At 42.3% G+C, this 14,439-nt stretch overlaps 1 long non-coding RNA gene across 1 annotated transcript; it reads left to right on the forward strand.

The window, feature by feature from the left end:
- The first annotated feature begins 8,798 nt into the window (after positions 1-8,798).
- Positions 8,799-14,186, forward strand: LOC146181033 (uncharacterized). The gene is made up of 3 exons (XR_014700141.1): positions 8,799-8,956; positions 9,077-9,125; positions 12,262-14,186. It is a non-coding gene; the product is annotated as an uncharacterized LOC146181033 (long non-coding RNA).
- Positions 14,187-14,439: the final 253 nt, after the last annotated feature.

Here is a 14,439-nt window from a genome sequence, read left to right on the forward strand (position 1 = left end):
AGCCTGCAATCTCCTTCTGCTCTTCCTACCATGTACGCATACAAATTATTTTCCCTGTAGCCTCTCTGTAACCTCGTTCTACGGATGGACATATAGACGTTGCTCCTAGGGTAGTGAATCTTCCTCATCGCCGAATGTTCCTGGGAGGTTCAATGTCCCTCTCAGCAACGCGGCTCTAAGCAGGAAACTGAGTTGGCTGCTCCTGCTACGATATTGGTCTCATGACTGCACAGAACCCACAGAACAATCAGTACCACCCGTGTCCCCAAGCAGTTACACACGAAACACGAATCCACCAAAACCGGAGTCAGTGACTTGTCCTCAAGCGTCAACAATAAACGTGGCTCGGTTAAAAACGCTAGATATGGGATAAAATGTCGCAGGAAGAAACACGAGCATATGCGGATGGCAGCGAGAATGCATTTGAGGTATATTTCCCTCTCGAAAAAACGAGTAGTTAAGGCCAGGAATGGGAGTTGACATGGAGTAGATTTCCACCCCAAAATATAGATAATATTTACGGTCCATAAAAGCAGCACATGCTCAACCCCAAAGATGCGTCAATTTGAGGTCAATATAAAACGTGTTTACCGCGGTCACTGCCTATGCTATTAGGTTCGCATATCTTTCGCAATCACGTAGCGTACACTGGCGACCGGTGTCACGGTTTCTTTTCGTCAAGGAAGGTGGTACGCTGTGCATGGTAGCGGCGTCGTATATGTGACCCACGCGGCGATTTCGCTACGCTGCTGCCCTGAAAGAGGTGAAGGCCGCTTTCCAATGTTCTTTTCTTTTCGCGTTCTTTTCTTGTTTGTAAAATATAGGCGAAAATATGCCATTTGGGGGCGCTTTGAATGCGCGAAGTGACCTAAAAGGTGTGGTATAGCATCTTGAAATATTCTGCCTACATCTTTAGGAAGTAGTTCTGCAAGGAACGGGCGAAACCGTCACAAAAAGAGCGCATCAGATCAGTTTCTGTACTTCCTTCTGAATGCCGGCTTTTCAACTTGGTCGCCCCGTACAGATACACAAGGTCGCAGCCACGCGCATCGTATCGCCGTATCCAGCGAAAACGAAAATAGACCCGTAAAAACAGTGCACCCTTTGTAATTACGTAATGAAATCGAAATTAACAGCAGTGGTAATGGCTGCCGTCAAAACTTCATTATTCATTGATCCGGCTCGACTGTGTTTACTGCGGGGCTGTAAGAATTACACAAACCATGCCAGGAACAGATAGAGGAAGACCCCTTAGAAACAACGTAAAAAGCAATTTTATTTTAACATAAATTTACGAAACAAATTCTGTAAAACAAAAATTACCACACAAAATATTTACAGGCCCGTGCGAAGCATGAAGTTTCTGGGCACAGAAACGTATTTCTTAACTACTCAAAGCGGTCCATGTTTAATATAAAGTGTCGCTTCATAACCCAAGAATAAAGGAATATAAATACAGAAACTTAAGAAAACAAAGAGACCAAAAAAATATGCAAACTTGGCAATGTGGGATGGCAATTTTCGGCAGCATGATTTGGCATTTTAATGTTTCTCACGTATTCCGTACTGTTAATGTGAAGGTTTCTTTTTTCACGTGAAAATGCACCAACGGCATGGCGAGCAGCGGTAAAGTGTAACAACTGACAGCTAACGGGGTTCCCGAATATATGCCCGAGACTGTGGACTATGGAGTCGTATATAACTGGAAATAAACAATGCTTAACTCCCAAACACAATCAGTCAACAGGAAAAAAGAAACTCACGAAGAAGAAGCGGGGGCGTAAAACAATGTTCGACTGAAAAGCGAGGCATCCGTCATTTTCACCCATGACAGTGAAGTGCAATTCACAAAAACAAATAGCCACAGAAAACACTCAATTTCGCACAATGGTGAATAAACAGGTAATGAATATCTGACCACCCGCGTGCACAAAGCTTTTGGCTGAAAGCCATAAATATACGGTTGAGGTGACGCCAACGGTAGGCACGATTTTTCTCCCGGGAATTGTGGTCTTTAAAAACCTATAACTTAACAATAGAAAGTTTAACCGGGTGCGTATAAACCGAGTTACGCTATCAAGCTTGAACGTGGCCCATGACAGCAGATATTACATATATGAACGGAACCAAAAATGAAGATTATTCCTGATAGCTTTTAACTGAATAAAGCTGCCGAAGAGCTATCTCCACGAATAGCAGCCTTCAAGGAAGAGATATCAGAAGACTAGCACTGAGCACGCCAGCTGCAGTCGGGGCAGTTTAACGTAAGTACTTCACTGACGATCGACAATAACAGTACGTTGCTCGAACTCCGGCGTGTAATCATACAAATTGTGAAAGCAGCGTATCCTTTACACAGTATATCTCAGCTTATATGTGACTTGGCTCAGCCGCACTCTAATGAGCTACTAACGTTAGGCACAGATTTTCTCTCGAGAATTTACAGCTTTAAAAACCAGTAAGTTAAAAATAGCAAGTTGAGGGGGAGAATAGGAGCATCATTTTCGTTTGGCCATATCTGCAGTGATAATTAAGTTAGCGTTAAAATATTTGCTTTGCGGTGACGGTTATCGGGATGCATATTACTCGTGCGCGCTTTATAATTTTAGTAAATAGGTTTTTTTTTGCTCCTTTAATACAATAAGACGCAAGACCAGCCCTCCTGGGCAATTGGTTCTTGAATCATATAGGCTACCTCTATATTACGGCGGGAAATTCTCTCTGCGTAGCTCAAGCAAAGCTTTTATATATCTTAAATATCATGCGACTGGGCTATGACCGTGTGATAAATATAGTGAAGCCCCGAACCAATTATGATGGGCCCTTGAGCTCCTCCCGCAAAGGTATGACACGGTAGCGAAGGCTACCATCCCACATATAAAGACCCGCTTTAACCAAGCCGTATGAATGTGCCTGTATGGCCTAGGAGTAGAGTGCCAGACACGACATCGAAGAGCCCTGGAAGGTTGAATCTTATTCGAACTCTTCAACTCAAATGATTAAACCCAAGATTGCAGCTCCTCCCAACGTTCAATCGCGTGATCTCATAATTCGAAAAATACAACGAATCTCTACTGTGAAATGTCAGTTGCCAGCGGCGAGGGCCATGCCCGTGATTGTTAGCTAAAAACTGCGACACTGACGCCAGCGCCAACGCCGGAATCTCTGAGTAACGAGGCCTAAAACCCAATTGCTTCGATAAATAAGTTTACAGATGGATGGTGGTTCAATCCTCGGTGCAAACCATTTTTTCTTTACTGTTAGTGTGCGAACACTTCTTGCGAACATATCCGCAGTCCATCAGCCAAGAAAGGTTTTTGCCTTAAAACACGCCCGTGGCACTCGCAGGTTCTAGTTGGCTGGTTTTGCTACGCCTTCAAACCAAGTGACATGACAGTTCAGTTCAGTTCAGGCGTTCAGTCGTGTCCGACTCTTCGTGACCCTATGGACCATGTCACGCCACGCTTTCCGGTCTCTCACTATCTTCTTAACATCACATAGCTTCATCTGCAATGCCTCGAGAATGCCATCTAACCATCGCGTTCGCTGCCTACCCCTTCTCCGGCGACCCTCAATCTTTCCCAACATCAAATCTTTCTCCAGCGACTCCTCTCTTCTCATCAGATGACCAAAGTAGCTGAGCTTTAACTTTAGAATTTGACCCTCCAATGAGCAGTCAGGGTTTATGGTCGACAATATCGACTGATTTGATCTTCTGGCAGTCCAAGGAAGTGACATGACAGGAGCTGCCAACTGCATACATGGGGGAGGGGGTGGAAATGGAACCTTCCATTATTCGTGGCCGAGGAGTAAGACACACAACTCCTTGAAAACACTAAATATGACCCTAACCCAGAATGTCAAGATTGCCATCATGTCAAACATTCAAGCGAATGCCATTTCATGAAGCGAGAGCGAAATCTTATAGGCACGACTTCCAGTAGCAAGTCATAGGGATGCCTGTGGCAGACTACCTTTGAGGCACGTAGAGTGGAGCGAAGCAGCGGAAGAGGAAAGTTGGGCAAAACTTTCTCGTGTGAATGTCATATACTGTGCCCTTGTGAGACCGCGTCTTGAGTTCGCGTCAGTAGCCTGGAATAACGTATCTGCCACCTATTGTGCAAAACTTGAAAATGTCCAGCGTAAGTTCATACGCATCTTTTATGATAGATATATTGGACGCCGCCGTTTCTACGACTACGATTCTCTCTTGGCAGACCTCAATATGTGTACTCTTGGCGACAGGCGACTCATACGTGACATGCAGTTTCTGCAAACAATTGTGCGCGATTTCATTAACTGTGAGACCTTACTGATGTCACTGAATTTTCGTGTGCCGCATGCATAGGCTGTAAAATGTTTTGACACATTTTATCCAGATTTGCACGCCAACTGTCCAATGACTCGTATACAAATCTTGTATAACAAAACGTTTATTGACACGGTCATATTTGCCTAATTGTTGTTTTCATGCCTGGTTTTAAATGTTATTAAGTGTTCTGATGTATCTTACCTAGTGAGCGCTCCTTTAGTCCACTTGGCTGTTGAAGCACACTCAAATAAATATTCTATCTATCTATCTATCTATCTATCTATCTATCTATCTATCTATCTATCTATCTATCTATCTATCTATCTATCTATCTATCTATCTATCTATCTATCTATCTATCTATCTATCTATCTATCTATCTATCTATCTATCTATCTATCTATCTATCTATCTATCTATCTATCTATCTATCTATCTATCTATCTATCTATCTATCTGTCTATCTGTCTGTCTGTCTGTCTGTCTGTGTGTCTGTCTGTCTGTCTGTCTGTCTGTCTGTCTGTCTGTCTGTCTGTCTGTCTGTCTGTCTGTCTGTCTGTCTGTCTGTCTGTCTGTCTGTCTGTCTGTCTGTCTGTCTGTCTGTCTGTCTGTCTGTCTATCTATCTATCTATCTATCTATCTATCTATCTATCTATCTATCTATCTATCTATCTATCTATCTATCTATCTATCTATCTATCTATCTATCTATCTATCTATCTGTCTATCTGTCTGTCTGTCTGTCTGTCTGTCTGTCTGTCTGTCTGTCTGTCTGTCTGTCTGTCTGTCTGTCTGTCTGTCTGTCTGTCTGTCTGTCTGTCTGTCTGTCTGTCTGTCTGTCTGTCTGTCTGTCTGTCTGTCTGTCTGTCTGTCTGTCTGTCTGTCTGTCTGTCTGTCTGTCTGTCTGTCTGTCTGTCTGTCTGTCTGTCTGTCTGTCTGTCTGTCTGTCTGTCTGTCTGTCTGTCTGTCTGTCTGTCTGTCTGTCTGTCTGTCTGTCTGTCTGTCTGTCTGTCTGTCTGTCTGTCTGTCTGTCTGTCTGTCTGTCTGTCTGTCTGTCTGTCTGTCTGTCTGTCTGTCTGTCTGTCTGTCTGTCTGTCTGTCTGTCTGTCTGTCTGTCTGTCTGTCTGTCTGTCTGTCTGTCTATCTATCTATCTATCTATCTATCTATCTATCTATCTATCTATCTATCTATCTATCTATCTATCTATCTATCTATCTATCTATCTATCTATCTATCTATCTATCTATCTATCTATCTATCTATCTATCTATCGATATCTGCGAGGACTTTAACGAAAGCGGTAAAGAGTGCAGAAAGGAGCACTCGTGAAAACAAAAAGAGTTCAACGCTGCTGAACCGAATATTGAGCGAAAGCAACAGCTGCGCGTGACCGAGCATTCTTCTAATTCTTCTTCTTATTCGCCAGCGCACACATAAACCCCCGCTTTAACCAAGCCGTATGAATGTGTCTTAGTGGCTTAGAGGGGTAACGAAATGCCAAGGTTCTGGCAGGCTGATTCTAACATGAGCGTCCCATGTGAAACGAGAGACACAAGTTGGCAGCTCCTGATAGCCCATATATAAAGCCCCTCTTTAACCAAGCCGTATGAACGTGCCTTATTGGGCTCTAGTAGTAACGTGAACGCCAGGGTTCTGACAGGCTGTTTCTGACATAACTGTCCTATGTGAAACGAGAGACCCAAGTTGGCAGCTGCTGCTAGCTTGGGGTCGTCTACGGGGGTCGTCTAAAAGTGAAAGGTCAATGGTGGTGACTGCCGTTTCACGCTAAAGGCTCGAACTGTGAGCTGTATAGCTTTCGCAATAAAAGGGAGAGCACATCGGAGGCAGTTTACACACTGGTTGTGTATATGTGCCGCAATACCCCGCTTGTCGAATGCGTTGCTGTGCTATCGAGGCGAAGCTCAGGCCTGCATAACTTCAGAACTTACGCTAGGTGGAGAATTAGTGAGACAGTCGCAGCAAGCCTAGATTTTGTTTGTTTTTATAACCAGGGGACATTTCACTCGGTTGTTTTGGAACACGCGCTAACACAGATCGTAGCACGTATATTTATTTGCCTTTTTTTAAATACTGCCACCCTTCACTCTAGCTGAGAACTAATTATCTAAGAGGTGCACAATCGCCCTACAGTCGGTGTGCAACGAAAGTAATATCAGTTGTTCCTGTGACCGCACATTTCGGTCATGCAGTGTGACAATTTATAGTTGCGCATGGAGAACGCCTTCTTTTTCAAACGCGCCGCTTTCAGCAACGTTGTATGCCCTGGAGGCGCCGCCGTTACGCGGTTGGGCTCTGCCAATCATAAACAAAGCGATTCCCTGAGAAATTGTCAACTTAACGGCGATCAATTCCACACTTCAGTATAGCATAACGCACCTCCAAAGCTATGAAAGAGCACTGCACAAAGGTACGGGGAAGCCTGAGTTCGCAAGCCGAGTGAGCGCGTGTTTCTACGAGGCTTGACTTACGCACTGAGGCTCCCCTTCAACCCTCGTTCAGTGTTCTTTCATACTCTGTAGCGATCCTGTTTCTCTCGTTATACCCTCATCTCTCAAGTTGACACATTTATTTGCTGTACGCATTACGGAGTTTGGTATCAACTGCGTCGAGTCATTCCTTATGTGTCTACATGATATGAAAGCGATGCGGGGAGAATGTCAGTCAGCGTAAGCAAACAGATTTGGTTGTTTCGTCATCTATAGCTTAAAGGGCATTCCCAAGTTGGATTAATCGCTTCCATTCGCAGTTCCTCTCGCGGAACTCGCTCACGTATTGATGTCTTTTACATGATCACTCCTGTATTAATACCCACCCCTTACCCCATACATACTCGTTACGATACAGACGTGAGATATCAAATAATGCGCAAAACTGCCCTGCATGGACATATAGCCTAGCTAAGGCAAGTAAACGAACATGGGTCCGAGAGTATCGGAGGCCCTCGCTTCGAGGCTATCGAACTGTTCGATGGCCCTCAGTACCAACCATGAAGAATCGGCTCAAGTGGCTGCTCCTGCCTATGCGACAATGTCATGTGCTCTCGTGGCATTACGCAACCGGACAAATATTGAATACCCGGCCCAGCGACCTGGCAATAAAAACCTATCAGAAGCAAGACCATAATTGCCGCTCACTGAGGGGATTTGTAATATTGACCATACTCTTAGAAAAAAAGTTAGTAAAAAGGTAGTAAGGGCTGCCGTTACTACCTTTTTTAACCGTTACTACATTTGTACGACCTTCTTAGGTAGTAACATGGTAGTAACTCCTGCTGTTACTACGTTTTTTGACTGAAATACCTTTTTACTACCTCTCTGAAAGCAAGGGTAGTAAATGTACCTTACCTGTTTTCTACCATGATCAGAAGATATTTGATACTATATACGATAGGAATATTGAAGTATTCAATACTCCTGATTACATTGCTACTCAATTTTGTTTTTATGTTTATTTGTTTGCCATACCTTCAATCGCCAAGGCATTATAGAGGGGAGGGGGTTACATAAATGAGCCCTGGGCTCAAACTGCGCTGCCGTTTCATAAAAAGAAAGAAAGAAAGAAAGAAAGAAAGAAAGAAAGAAAGAAAGAAAGAAAGAAAGAAAGAAAGAAAGAAAGAAAGAAAGAAAGAACGAAAGAAAGAAAGAAAGAAAGAAAGGAAGAAAGATCGCCTAAACTGGCTTCCGAAACCGAAACTTCGTATAGGAGGGGACAGTTAAAAAAGCCACAAAAGCCATTGATAGGTCAATCCGAACCAATCCGAAGTCATCAGTGGCGGAGAGGTGCGATGTCATCATGCTGCCTTTGTTGTCGTGCGGTGCGATTGTGGACGCTGTTTCCTTGCGTTGTGCTGCTTTTTTGTGCTGTGGTTCTTTGAATGGGCTGCAGAATTGATGTGTGACATGTGCACTTCGATAGGTGTTCTGAATTACGTGAAGTAGTGGTAAATAGATTCACTGTCATACACCGCTTCCACCGTACCGTGGCTTCAACACGGAAGAAGGAAATGGACTGGCGTGATTGCTTCAAAATGTGAGTACGCTGCTTGAAATTATTGTTTGTTTAATGTTGCTATTGGATGAGGTACGCGCTCTTAATATTGTTGCGTGTGGTCTCAAAATCTCTTCGTAATACAACTCTTCGGAAGCTGTCGCTTTTCATGTGCAAGTTCGACCCTACCGCGAAAAAGTTATGTTATGGCGTATATCTCGTGATATAATCTTGGCGGGTGTGTATTGGATGTGTTAGCGGTGAATTATTGCGCCGGGAATTCCCGCCTTGGCTGCGGCGGTGTGAACCTTGAACCACACGTGAGCGTCCCGTCCCGTGAGTGCGCCTGGGAACATGTAAACCGACTACCCCCCCCACCTGCAGCGTGGGCGCCGGGCCGTCCGTGTTTGCCTTATTTCGGGTGTGCTGATTTTTTTTTTTTCCTTTTTGAATGGGCCTAGTGCGCAGCGAATAAAGCGTCCATGTTTTGGTGTGAGAGTGCGCGATCACTGTACTCAGAGCAGCAGTGCGTCGTCAATGGGAGCGGGCGCTAGAAGAAAGGCGAAGTAGTGCGCAGTGCTGCGTCAACTGGAGCTGACGCTCTACGAAGAAAATGTGCGAAAGTGCGAGAGAAAGTATGAAACTTTAATCAAGTTATATTTGTTATTGTCTTATTCTTTATTCGTTTTTTTGTAACTTGTAATGTGCGTTGAGTGTTTCCTTTTCCATATCCATCCCCTTTGTTTTTCTAACAGATTTGATCAGTACCCCAAACGAGCTGTGACCTGTGTGATCCTTTTCGAGGTAAGTGAGTGAACGAATAAGCTTTTATATTGTCATTTATTCATCTCTTAGTATAACCATTGTGGTTCTCAACATTTAGATGAGTATTTCCTTAGTCTGTTTTAAACTTGCCTTTTTTTTTCTAACAGGTGGGTGCATTAATGCGATGAGTAGAAACAGCGCGCAAAAAGCAGGTTATTGCGGTGTTGCGCATGTTTCACATTGGTCGCTGCATTTAGTTTTGGTGCTTGTGTGAAAGTACAAAAAAATATTCCTCTCTGTAAAACATGGTCGGCTGACGCCAAGGTACAAACTCGTGTACTACTCAGCCGTTAGTGTTTAGCAGTAGATGGCGATTCGAAAGAATTATTTATTTATTTGTTGACCACACGTATTGACCACACGTAGTCAAATGTGCATTACAAGAGTGATTGCTTTCATTACTAAATAAGACTTTCGTATTTTTTATGAATTGTGCGTATCTTAGTGTTAAAATGGCGAGAATTGGGCCTAGTTGGTTATTCATAATTGGTTTCACCGCGCTAACACATTGAACGACAGAAAAGACAAACACCACAGTGTTGTTCACATCACAGGTGGGCAGTTAGCAGTAATGGGCAGTTGCATTCGTTGATACTTTGTGTCGTGGCTTTTGATGGAAGCTTTAAAATGCTGCAGTAGTAAACAATTTCAAACCAGAAATGAGAAAGTCATTTCGCTTCCTTAATGTCTTTCATGTTCGCTGCGCTTGCAGCTAGTTTGATCTTAGAGGCCTTTATTTGCGCAGTTTTTTGGTTGCCTTAATATTGTACACACATAACTGAATACACCAGCAGTGAAATTAGTTTTGTGCTATTGCTAGTATTTCAGAAGGAGAAGTGTGACTGACGTCTTGGGATAAGCAGCTTTTCGGTGCATGCACTTTTTTTGCAACTTTAAAATCAATTTGGATTGAGGTATGCAGGCACTGATCAATCAATATATTTTATGTGCTTGGAGCAAAAGGGAGAGAGTGTAGAATGTCAGGCATATTTCTGATACTGTGAGAAAGTCACCACTTAGAAAAAAAAATTCAGATGTCCACAAGTGTGAAACAAGGCCATTTTAATTTTTTTTTTCACTGTGACTGTAAGGCGCACCTGTGCAGAATGCATAACCACTTGATAGCGAAATGTTTGCGATTATCTTTTTTTTTTTTTGCATATACAGAATGCAGCACATTAAACACTGTCCTAAATTCGATGCATTTCAACATAGTAGTCTTATTCAGGAATTAAAGGAAAGAACCTCAGTCCTAATTTTTCTTAAAATTAACGATCAAGTTTCTAAAAGATGAGAAAGAATGTGAGAAAACATGTTGCATTGTATTGTTTCCAGTAAGGTTATCAAAGCTGAAACTTTTTTTTTCTTTTTTCCGAGCATTGGGAGAAGGGCGTAAAGTGAAGGCACAAAATCAACATACAAGACTCCCCGCTCTTCAGAATATTACCTATACGCTAACCCTGCTACCTTTAACATAAAGAAAAAGCATACATGATTATGCTATTGTAAGCCAAGGCTGATCTGTGACAAACGCAGGCTGTGGCGGTGCCACTATCCATGGGTGTGGATAGCCGCTCGTGGCACCACCCTTAGATATCCAGTTGTAAAGGACAGTTTTCAGTATATATATATATATATATATATATATATATATATATATATTTTTTTTTTTTTTTTTTTCACAGTGCATCAATGATGACTTTCGCATACCCAGATTGTTGCTTTGTCTTTCCCCTGTGGGCATACTTGATTTACTTTCCTTTTGTAACAGGCATTTCTCATGAAATACATGTTGGGGATCTTTTTGCTCCCATTAGTTAAATTTATTTATTTCTTCGTAGAGCAGGCATTTCCACACTATTTCTTAATTTCCTGTTCAGTTTTGCCCATTAGAAGTACTACAAGATAAGGAAATCAGGTTGCCTTGTTTAAGAAATTTGAACAAAATGTAGATGTGTGAAATAAATGGGACAAACAAGTTCCTGTTGGAGTTATTTAAAAATACTGGCTTTGAAATGACATCTTACACAACCTTTTCTTTTTGCTCTAGAATGCACCTAGTTAGGATAAATGAAGAAAATTGCCATATATGTGCCATAGTTGCAGTCTGAGACTTGGAAATTTCAAACCAATAGTTTACGTGCATTCCTATGGGCGTCACTTCACGCCCTGCACCCACAAATGGCTATACCGCTACATCCTGCTTATGTAACAAACCAGCAATTGTTTATAATAATGTAATCACATATCCTGCCTCTTCACAGTGCAGGTCTCAGCCTTAACATAAACCTAAAATTTTAGAGATGGGCATTGTTTGCTAATTTTGCACCTTTATTCAAAGAGTTGTGACGATGCTTGATAAGCCGTATGTTTCATTTTTGATAACATTGTTCGAAGCAGAATAATGCAATGCGTTTACTTAGACTCTTTATTCATCTCCTCCAGGAGACTAGTTCCTGAAACTTAATACAATTTATGGAGGAATTTACGGAGCGATGGGGTAATTTTTCTTTTGAGTTTTGAAGCAACCTTCTCTTTTCAAACATGCCATAATTGGGAAAATGTTTCATGTGCTTTATTTTATGCATAACAGAAACATTCATACACATTTAGAGCACCAATTGTCTTACCCATTTTCTAATCTTAAGGTAGGTGTGCCTCACATTCATGGAGTAAAAAAAAATATTAAAAATAGCCTCATTTGAGACTTGTGGGATGTTAGAAATTTTTTCTAGGAACCAGGCTTCGAAGTTTGCCTATCATCCATATTGTGAAGTGCTTATGCCACCTCCCATTCTAAACCTTCGAAGGCAAGGTAAAGCCTTAACTGCCTTTCATGACCTTTTCATCTTTAGGGAAACTGTAAAGTCTCTCCTATACGAGCGAGAAGTAAACCATGCCGGCTGGTTACTTTTGGCAAACACCGTACATTGTATTGAGGCTGAAGTCTAGCATTTTTTTTATCATGATGTGAGCTGTCTTGTTAAAGTTGCTTGCCCAGAATCCTCTTGATTGATCGTAGGTACTGAATTTATAACTGTCTGTTTTCATTACTGGGAAAGGAATTGTGTGCTTGGTCTCACTTGTTGATTTTTTCCCCTCTTTATATATGCAGTTACCTGAGCACTTCAGACTGGCCAATGCCTGGAACCTACCTGCTGCTCACCTGCACACCACAGCACAAATGAGGGACGCTGCAGTGCCCTTCTGCAATCCATCACACGTTCAGGGATGCACGATTAAGGTCATACCCTAAACACTGCTAACGATGCTAGTATGAATGGACAGCTGCCTTGGTCTGTCTGCATTATTTCTTTTAATAATGGAGTAGGCAGTAAAAAAAAAAATCATTCTGAAGCAAATCTATTTATATTGTGGTGGTTAGCAAAAACAAAACCTCATTTCATATGTGATGTATCTGAATATTATGTTTTTGTGTTGGTTGTAAATGTCACAGCATGTTTATCTCACCAACTATTAACTGCGTGAATTTGAAATGTACAGGTACCTGGAAAATACTGCAGACCATGCCTCTTGTATTTGAAATTATCCCATGAGTTTTGTAGGGAAGATGTGATAGTCACTTGGCTCCATACATGAATGCTTCAGTGACGTGCTGAAGTGTGCGCAAGGTATCCCCTAAGAGTCATTAGGTGAAATGTAACATATGGTTTTATCACTGAGTTGTGGTTTGTATCATTATAGATCCGACTGCGCATTTGACATTTTGGTTTCCACAACATTTAATTTATTTTTCTTCTAGCAGTGTTGTGCTTTTCCTTGTAACATTTAGCTTTATTCAGCCGGTCTCCACAACAGCCTTTCAGGTCTGCACTAATGCTAGCCAGATTTTGATGGTCTGTTAGATTTCTGGAAGTAAGCTTCACATCCTAAATTTTAGGAGGACACCCAACTCGGCAATATCTGGGCACAGATATGATGTTAGCTATTTGTTGACACTGCAATCGAGCAAAACATCAGCAATAACAGTTGATTGATGCTTGTGGTCACCTGTGTAGGATTAGCAAATGACAAATGTATAGTCGGCTATATGCCTGCACTTTTTTCCTCTACACTGACCATTACATACATGAAAACAATCTGGAAGAAGGCATACAATTCTTATAAAAGGCCTTTTATTTATCCCACTCGAGTTATAGGCAAAACTGTTTTCTAATCAACACTGTTCAGTCCACACCAGTCAATATAATATACACCAAGGTGCCGCAAGGTATCAAGCTTTTAAAAGACAGTGTCCTAGAAGTGAATAAGACTGGGCGTGTTGGTTAGACATTGTAAATCAAAGAGCATAGCGCGGGAACAGAAACGGAGACGACGACAAGACAGAACAAGCACTAGCTTTCAACTGAGGGTTTATTGCAGAAATGATCACATATATATACACTTCGGGATCGGCAATGAATGATAAAACAAACCATTACTATCATCAGCCACATGCTAAGCCAAGAATTCAAGCTCTTCTTATGGCAGTGCAACAGACGCCTTGCTGACATATTTATCCCCTCTACGAGCTATCTCCAGTGCTTCTGTTATCTCCCTTGTCGGCTCGTTACGATCTCGATACATGATGATTGTCTTTTCGAACGGGATGACAAGGTGGTTCCGCATCACATCTTCTGCAGTGCGCAGCGAGATGGCAGTCTGTAGCAATGCTGCCAACTTTTTATTGGGCTCCAGAAGACGCACGTTTAAACATCAGCCAGTCTTACCAACGTAGTGCCTTCCACATGAAAGTGGAATTTTATAAACAACCCCCCTCCTGCAGGACACGTAAGGGTATCTGTGTTTAATTGGACACCCAGCCTGCAGCGTTTGCATAGGACAGGTTTTTCTGCACAAACTCAAAAGCTTTTTTTGGTGCAGTAAACAGGACGTTTACGCCAGAACATTGCCCCACATTCCTTAAGTTATGAGAAACCTTAGGCAGGTAGGGAATGACAACTACTTTTTCTTTATTCCTTCTTTCCTCTTTTTCTTCTCATCCGCTCGCTGTTCGTCACTCATGCGTGGCGCAAATTTCTTTCTGCGATGCAGTCTTTCAGCAACGGAAACAATGACGTGTTTAGGGTAGCTCGACACCTGCATACTGACACTTTCACCCATGGCTTGATCACATGACTTGCAGAGAGCGTTAGACAAAAAAGAAAGCTCTCTGCAAGTCATGTGATCATGCCATGGATGAAAGTGTCAGTATGCAGGTGGCGCGTTTGCAGGCGGCGAGCTACCCTAAACACGTCATTGTTTCCGTTGCTGAAAGACTGCATCGCAGAAA

This window comes from Amblyomma maculatum, chromosome 8, assembly GCF_055883805.1.
Source record: "Amblyomma maculatum isolate TAMU_Amacu chromosome 8, ASM5588380v1, whole genome shotgun sequence".
NCBI classification, from domain to species: Eukaryota; Metazoa; Arthropoda; class Arachnida; order Ixodida; family Ixodidae; genus Amblyomma; species Amblyomma maculatum.